We start from the raw sequence: 7,681 nt of genomic DNA, 5'->3' as shown, positions 1-7,681 counted from the left end.
TTATGGATATTTGGTTTATACTTTGAGCTTTATCCCCATACTATGTTACTTATTTCGTTTCACAAATTATTCCAGCTTTGGCCATTGGAAGCTCTTTAGGCTGTTATCTGTGTCCCTTTGACACTAATTGCTTTGCCAAGTGTGGTTTGGGTTCCACTGATTGCACTGAGATGATTTCAAGTACAACCCAAAAGAACATTTTTTAAAAAAAGTTATATATTTAATGTATGTTAGGAAAACATATAACTAACATGTCAACTTGATTTCACAAATACCACTGAGGACAAGGATAATGTAGCTACAGTTGTGCTAAATTAGTTAATTCATAGAGAGATATTAAGTAGATACTGGCACTGGTGTGCTATGGACTGAATGTTTGTGACCCCTTACTTCCAAATTCCTATGCTGAAATCCTAACTCATACAGTGATGGTATTAAGAGGTGGGGCCCTTGGGAGGTGATGAGATGGTGGGAAAAGAGCCTTCGTGAATGGGATCAATGTTATAAAAGAGGCTGGGCTGGGCGAGATGGCTCACACCTGTAATCCCAGCACTGTGGGAGGCCAAGGCAGGCAGATCACTTGAGGTCAGGAGTTCGGGACCAGCCTGGCCAACATGGTGAAACCCTGTCTCTACTAAAAATACAAAAATTAGCCAAGCGTGGTGGCGAGTGCCCGTAATCACAGCTACTCTGCAGGCTGAGGCAAGAGAATTGCTTAAACCCGGGAGGCAGAGGTTGCACTGAGCTGACATCGCACCACTGCACTCCAGCCTGGGTGACAGAGCAAGACTCTGTCTCAAAGCAAAAAAAAAAAAAAGAGGCCCCTTTTACCATGTGAGGCACAGCAAGAAGACACCATCTATGAACCAAAAATTGGGCCTTCACCAGACACAGAATTTTCCAGTTACTTAATCTTAGACTTCCCAGCCTCCAGAATATAAGAAATAAATTTCCGTTGTTTATAAGCCACTCAGTTTATGGTATTTTGCTATAGCCTGTCTATATGGACTGAGACACTGTGGTAGATATAGATGTGGAGGAAGCTGTTAAACTGATTTAGAACAACTCAAGTTTGAGATATAGAGGAGGCTGTTAAACTGATTTAGAAACAATTCAAGTTTGAGAAACTCTGTAGTAGAGCAAAACTGTGTCCAAGTTCAAGCAATGATAATAATGATGACCCTAAGCGGACTGCATGGGACACTCCCCAACATCACCTGTTTCCCAGAGCCCTGATGACAATCTGATCTGCTTTAGTGCAGACAAGTGCTGATATCAATAATGGCGGGACTGTATGCTGAGGCCCCGGAGGGTACAGATGTTGCTCTGTCTTTGTTTCCCCGGCCACCTGTGCTGTGGTTTGCAGCTCAGCACCCTTTCTGCTAATGAGCCTGGAGCCTTTGGCCTAATGAACACCATGCTGTGTCATAGGCCTGACGTGTGATGTTTCCTAAGGAGGAGTGTTAGGAAGGCTTGTTTTTTCTTTTTGTCTGGTTTTTTTTTTTTTTTTTTTTTTTTTTTTTGCTTTTGTTACCCTGTTTCATTCTTTTTTTTTTTTTTTTTTTTGCGGAGTTTCGCTCTTGTTACCCAGGCTGGAGTGCAATGGCACTATCTCGGCTCACCGCGACCTCCGCCTCCTGGGTTCAGGCAATTCTCCTGCCTCAGCCTCCTGAGTAGCTGGGATTACAGGCACGAGCCACCATGCCCAGCTAATTTTTTGTATTTTTAGTAGAGACGGGGTTTCACCATGTTGACCAGGATGGTCTCGATCTCTCCACCTCGTGATCCACCCGCCTCAGCCTCCCAAAGTGCTGGGATTACAGGCTTGAGCCACCGCGCCCGGCCCCCTGTTTCATTCTTAATCTAAGACAGACAGAATACATGGTGGATTCAGCGATCAGACTGGGTGCACCCCTGGTTCAAGCTCTTATCTGGGGTCTCTGGGCTCACACCCCAATCCTTGCTGAGGATGCTTAGAATTGGACTTTCTTCTCTTTTTCTTTTTTTTTAACATTATTTTATTATTTATTTATTATTTGAGATGGATTTCACTCTGTCACCCAGGCTGGAGTGCAGTGGTGCAATTTCAGCTCACTGCAACCTACGCCTCCCAGGTTCAAATAATTCTGCCTCAGCCTCCCAAGTAGCTGGGATTACAGACACCACCACCCCAACTAATTTTATATTTTTAGTAGAGATGGGGTTTCTCCATGTTGGTCAGGATGGTCTCAAATTCCCAACCTTAGGTGACCTGTCTCCCTCAGCCTCCCAAAGTGCTTGGATTACAGGCGTGAGTCACTGAGACTGGCTTAATTTTTGTATTTTTAGTAGAGACAGGGTTTCACCATGTTGGCCAGACTGGTCTTGAACTCCTGACCTCAGGTGGTCCACCTGCCTTGGCCTCCCAAAGTGCTGGGATTACAGGCATGAGGCACTGCGCCCAGCCATTTTTATTATTACTGTTTATTTTAATTTTTTTTTTCTTTTGAGACAGAGTCTCCTTCTGTTGCCCAGGCTGGAGTGCAGTGGCATGATCTTGGCTCTCTGCAAACTCCACTTCCCAGGTTCATGTGATTTTCCTGCCTCAGCCTCCCGAATAGCTGTGACTCCAGGCACACACCATCACACTGGCTCATTTTTGTTTTTGCTTTTGTTTTTGAGACAGAGTCTTGCTCAGGGCCCAGGCTGGAGTGCAGTGATGTAATCTTGGCTCATTGCAACCTCTGCTTCCCAGGTTCAAGTGATTCTCCTTCCTCAGCCTCACGATTAGCTGGGATTACAGGCACCCACCACTATGCCTGGCTAATTTTTGTATTTTTTTTTTTTGAGACAGAGTTTCGCTCTTGTTACCCAGGCCGGAGTGCAATGGCACGATCTCAGCTCACCGCAACCTCCGCCTCCTGGGTTTAGGCAATTCTCCTGCCTCAGCCTCCTGAGTAGCTGGGATTACAGGCACGTGCCACCATGCCCAGCTAATTTTTTGTGTTTTTAGTAGAGATGGGGTTTCACCATGTTGACCAGGATGGTCTCGATCTCTCGACCTCGTGATCCACCTGCCTCGGCCTCCCAAAGTGCTGGGATTACAGGCTTGAGCCACCGCGCCCGGCCAATTTTTGTATTTTTAATAGAGACAGGGTTTCACCATGTTAGCCAGGCCAGTCTTGTACTGTTGGCCCTAGGTGATATGCCTGCTTGACCTCTCAAAATGCTGGGATTACAGGGATAAGCCACTGGGCCTGGCTTCATTTTTGTATTTTTAGTATAGATGAGGTTTCACCATGTTTTTCAGGCTGGTCTTGAACTCCTGGCCTCAAGCAATCTGCCTGCCTCAGCCTCCCAAAGTGCTGGGATTACAGGCATGAGCCACTGCACCTGGCCATTTAACTTTTTTGACTCTGCCAAGCCTGAGTCCTGACTCAGGCCCTGAATCTGCCTCCTGATTGAGCAGTGACACACCAGAATCTGTGGTCTGACCTGAAAGAAAGCCCTTGAGGAAAGAAACCCTTTAGTTTCCCTGCTTCTAGTCTGAGCTGTTGGTGGTTTCAGGCTCAGATCAGTGTGCAGACCTCTAAATCCCCTATAGTGCCTTCCCAGGGAGCTTGGGAGTCAGATGACTTGGATTAAAATCCTAGTTTTTTCTGAGAATTAGACAAGTTAAATACCTTCTCCTCTGTAAAAGGAGGAGAGTAGTAGTACCTACTTCACAGGATTCTTGTGTAGGTTAAATGAGACAATATATGTACAGTGCTTAGCACAGTGCCTGGCCCACAGTATGTGCTCAATTAAATTCTTTTCTTTTCTTTCTTTATTTATTTATTTATTTATTTTTTCTGAGACGGAGTTTCGCTCTTGTTACCCAGGCTGGAGTGCAATGGCGCGATCTCGGCTCACCGCAACCTCCGCCTCCTGGGTTCAGGCAATTCTCCTGCCTCAGCCTCCTGAGTAGCTGGGATTATAGGCACGCGCCACCATGCCCAGCTAATTTTTTGTATGTTTAGTAGAGACGGGGTTTCACCATGTTGACCAGGTTGGTCTCGATCTCTCGACCTTGTGATCCACCCGCCTCGGCCTCCCAAAGTGCTGGGATTACAGGCTTGAGCCACTGCGCCCGGCCTTCTTTTTTTTTTTTTTTTTTTTTGAGACGGAGTTTCGCTTTTGTTACCCAGGCTGGAGTGCAATGGCACGATCTCGGCTCACTGCAACCTCCGCCTCCTGGGTTCAGGCAATTCTCCTGCCTCAGCCTCCTGAGTAGCTGGGATTACAGGCACGCACCAGCATGATTTTTTGTATTTTTAGTAGAGACGGGTTTCCCCATGTTGACCAGGATGGTCTCGATCTTTTGACCTCGTGATCCACCTGCCTCGGCCTCCCAAAGTGCTGGGATTACAGGCGTGAGCCACCATGCCCGGCAATTTCTTTACAATTATTAATGCCTACTGATAGCAGGCACTGTTTTGAGTGTCAGGGACATAGGGGAAAACCAGAACAGAAAATAAACTAATTAATAGGCAGGGCATGGTGGCTCATGCTTGGAATCCCAGCACTTTGGGAGGCTGAGGCGAGAGGATTGCATAGAGCCAAGTGTTTGAGATCAGCCTGGGCATCAAAGTGAGACTCTGTCTCTACAAAACAAACAAACTTTTTTAAAAATTAGCCAGGCACAGTGATAAACTCCTGTAGTCCCAGCTACTTCAGAGGCTAAAGAAGGAGGATCACTTGAGCCCAGGAATTCAAGGCTGTAGTGAGTTACTATTGTACCACTGCACTCCAGCCTGGGCAAGAGAGTAAAATCATGTCTCAAAATTAATTAAATTAAAAATAGATAATGCAGGCCGAACATGGTGGCTCACACCTGTAATCACCGCACTTTGGGGGGCCCAAGGCAGGAGGATCACTTGTCAGGAGTTCAAGACCAGCCCGGCCAACATGGCAAAATCTTGTCTCTACTAAAAATACAAAAAGTAGCTTTTCTTCTTCCGGCGGCGTTGCCGAGCAACCGTGCGGTTCGAGAAACACTCCGCTGGCTGGGGTCTGCGGCGTATGGCGGCCCCGGAGTCACTTTTCCAGATTTGGGAGCACCATGGGTACCTCGTCCGAGATACTGGTACGGTTTGGACGGCGCTGTGGACAATCGAAGGAAAGCATAGAAATAAGAAACTCTGAAGAAGATCAAGTTCTCTATCCACCTCTTCTACCTAGTAAAGTAGATCTCCAGCAGGTCACCATAATTCCACACGATGAGTGGAAAAAGATTCAAGATAGCCTTGACAGGCTGACAAGAGAAGCGGCATGCCTCCGTGCAGAAAGAAAGGCAAAGAAAGAAATGCATTTGCGATCCCAAGAAGTGGTAAAACATTGGACTAATACATATGCAATGTTTAAAAATTTTAGATTTCACCAAATACTGCATGTTCTCACTTGGGATGAAAGAATAGAAACTTGAAGCCAAAAAGAAGCCTGATGAAGAAATAGAGGCAGAAAGACAAATTCTTGATCTGGAAGAAGAAATATACAAACAAGGAAAAAGAAAAAAGGCCATTGAAAATGCAAAGCAGTATCAATTTTACCAGACAGAAAGAGTGAAAAACTTTCATGTACTACTTGGGTTTTCTTGTATTTTTATATATATTTAACATATCTATACATAATTAGGCATCATTTTCTTAAAGTACTGTAATTTTTCTTTTGTAGTCAGGACTTCTTCTTAGTAGAGTTTTGAAGGAACGTGATGCCCAGATTGAATTCCAAAAGAGTAAGATAAAATCAGATAAAAAATGGGAGGAACAATTGAAACTCAACATTGAAAAAGCTTTTAAAGAAGAACAAGAAAAAGCAGAAAAACGGCATAGAGAAAGAGTAGCTCTTGCTAAAGATCATCTAAAACAGTATGTATACATAAAATACCCTTTTGTACCTTTCTCTTTTTCTCATAATGGAGGTAGCTTTTTTCTGATTATAAAAATAATACATGTTAAGTTAATTAGTAGAAAGAGTACAAAAAGGAGGTTAAAAATCACTATCACTTTCTTACCCAGAGATTATATATTGGTTATTATTGTCATAATAATGCAATATAATAAGCAACCATATAGTCTAGTGGCATACAAAAAAAAAAGTGTTTACTTCTCATGCATATGGGGGTTGGCTGATCTAGGCTGGAATCAGCTGGGCAACTTTTCTTTAAGCTGTAGGACTGGCTGGGTTTGCTCATTGTTGTGGGGAGGATTCTGAACCACTCCATGCATATATATTCAGAGGTTCAGGATGAAGCAGCCACCCAGAGAAACTTTTCACATGGTATTGACAGAGATGCGAGAGAGCAAGCCCAAGCTTGCAAGAATGCAGCTAAACCCAAAGTCAATGACAAGGAAGTGTACTTGGCCTACCGTCAATCTAAAGCAAGTCATACAGCCAACCCCAACCACAGAGGAACAGAGAAGTAGACTTCCATTGGAGTGAGGCAGGAAGGGAAAGGGAGTGAAGCTTTGTTCAACAATAAATCTAAACTACCACAGGAAGTTACTATTGTTGTTTTGGTGTATAGCCATGCAGAGGTTTTTGTTTGTTTGTTTTGTTTTTATGATAGAGGCATCAGGCTTATTGAAATATAATTTGCATTCATTAAAATTCACCTTTCAAAAAAAAAAAAAAAAAAAAAGTAGCTTTCCGGACCTGACGGAGCAGGAGGCGCCATCATGGGAGTCGACATCCGTCACAACAAGGACCGAAAGGTTCGGCGCAAGGAGCCCAAGAGCCAGGATATCTACCTAAGGCTGTTGGTCAAGCTGTACAGGTTTCTGGCCAGGCGAACCAACTCCACATTTAACCAGGTCGTGCTGAAGAGGTTGTTTATGAGTCGCACCAACCGGCCACCTCTGTCCCTTTCCCGGATGATCCGGAAGATGAAGCTTCCTGGCCGGGAAAACAAAACGGCCATGGTTGTGGGGACCGTAACGGATGACGTGCGGGTTCAGGAGGTGCCTAAACTGAAGGTATGTGCGCTGCGTGTGACCAGCCGGGCCCGCAGCCGTATCCTAAAGGCGGGGGGCAAGATCCTCACTTTGGACCAGCTGGCCCTGGACTCCCCCAAGGGCTGCGGGACTGTCCTGCTCTCCGGTCCTCGCAAGGGCCGAGAGGTGTACCGGCATTTTGGCAAGGCCCCAGGAACTCCGCACAGCCACACCAAACGCTACGTTCGCTCCAAGGGCCGGAAGTTCGAGCGCGCCAGAGGCCGACGAGCCAGCCGAGGCTACAAAAACTAACCCTGGATCCTGCCCTCTTAATAAAAAGATTTTGGATGTGAAAAAAAAAAAAAATACAAAAAGTAGACAGGCATGGTGGTGCATGCCTGTAATCCCAGCTACTAGGGAGGCTGAGGCAGGAAAATTGCTTGAACCTGGGAGGCAGAGCTTGCAGTGAGCTGAGATTATGCCACTGCACTACAGTCTAGGTGACAGAGTGGGACGCCATCTCAAAATAAATAAAGCGAAGCATAGAAAGCCAACACCTCAGTACAGTGCCTTGCATATAAGAAATAAGCAGAAATGTTCATTACTATTTATAAACTAATGAGATTTTTGATGAATGAAGGAAGGAAATAAGTAGGGCAATGTGATGTTAAGTGGAAGAGACCTCCTGGAGAAAGGGAGATCAGGAAAGGCTATCTAAAGAAATAATATGC

The 7,681-nt window shown here is 45.2% G+C and overlaps 1 long non-coding RNA gene and 1 pseudogene across 1 annotated transcript; both read left to right on the top strand.

Annotated features, from left to right (window-relative positions):
- Window positions 1-5,426: 5,426 nt before the first annotated feature.
- On the top strand, window positions 5,427-6,518 carry LOC141585695 (uncharacterized). The gene is made up of 2 exons (XR_012519344.1): window positions 5,427-5,594; window positions 5,692-6,518. It is a non-coding gene; the product is annotated as an uncharacterized LOC141585695 (long non-coding RNA).
- A 150-nt stretch (window positions 6,519-6,668) lies between these two features.
- Window positions 6,669-7,324, top strand: LOC120367934 (large ribosomal subunit protein eL18 pseudogene; annotated as a pseudogene).
- Window positions 7,325-7,681: the final 357 nt, after the last annotated feature.

The sequence above is a fragment of the Saimiri boliviensis genome, chromosome 9, assembly GCF_048565385.1.
Source record: "Saimiri boliviensis isolate mSaiBol1 chromosome 9, mSaiBol1.pri, whole genome shotgun sequence".
NCBI classification, from domain to species: domain Eukaryota; kingdom Metazoa; phylum Chordata; class Mammalia; order Primates; family Cebidae; genus Saimiri; species Saimiri boliviensis.
Note: the sequence above shows the minus strand (reverse complement) of the source record. Positions and strands in the feature narration are given on the sequence as shown.